The sequence below is a fragment of the Macadamia integrifolia genome, unplaced genomic scaffold (assembly GCF_013358625.1).
Source record: "Macadamia integrifolia cultivar HAES 741 unplaced genomic scaffold, SCU_Mint_v3 scaffold2363, whole genome shotgun sequence".
Taxonomy (NCBI): Eukaryota; Viridiplantae; Streptophyta; class Magnoliopsida; order Proteales; family Proteaceae; genus Macadamia; species Macadamia integrifolia.
In genome coordinates this window covers 24436-25308 of record NW_024868659.1, presented here as the reverse complement: position 1 = coordinate 25308, position 873 = coordinate 24436, and positions in this window count along the sequence as shown.

The window sequence follows — 873 nt, the reverse complement described above, 5'->3', positions numbered from 1 at the left end:
TAGCAGCGGCGAGGAAGAACTCGCCCTGAAACCCTAGCTTCGTGAAAACCCTAGAATACAATGACTCTCAACAAGCAACAGTACATTATATATATATATATATATACTCCAAATAGCGGTTCGACCCTCTGCTTCCATGACAGATCTCAGAAAAATTCCCATTCGGGTCGCCACCAAAATATGTCGGATCGGGTCAATCTTCAAAACGGGTCAAGAATTCGAGACAAACTTAACATGGCCGAAGTGAGAAGCAAAAATATTCTGATAAAGATGTTCCTCAGTAATATCATCATGACTTTCGAAGTCATGTGCGGTAGCAATACCAAACCAAATATGGGCAGCAGAAATTTTGTATCTCTTTTGGCTCATCTTTTCATCACATTCCACGAGATTGCAACAAGACTACATATACCCTTGTTAGGAAGGCACTGTCATTGCCGAGTTTAACGGTTTCGTCTAACTCCACTCAGTGCCACTCAATGGCTTCAAGATCTCTGTATTACCAAAGTAATTGGTTAAACTCGTGCCTTAGATCAATAAATTTATTTTTTACCAAAAAAAAAAAAAAAAAGTGCAGGTGATTGGGACTCATATGGCTATTTTTTTCTTTTTTAACTATTAAATTCTTCCAATACAACAATTCTTCAAAAACACTTCTTTGCTGTTTGGAACTACCAGGGCAGAATTTCATCGAAGAAATGATGGGAAAATTCAGAATCAATTGAAAGTAGGTCTTCCAGAAAGGAAGAAACCCACAATATCTTAGAGGGGATAAGACACTCCCTATTTGTTTTATCTCAGTCTTTGAATATCATCTAATGCTTACCTTAGTCAAACAAACCATTGGATAGTTGCTCCCCATTTGAATTAGTC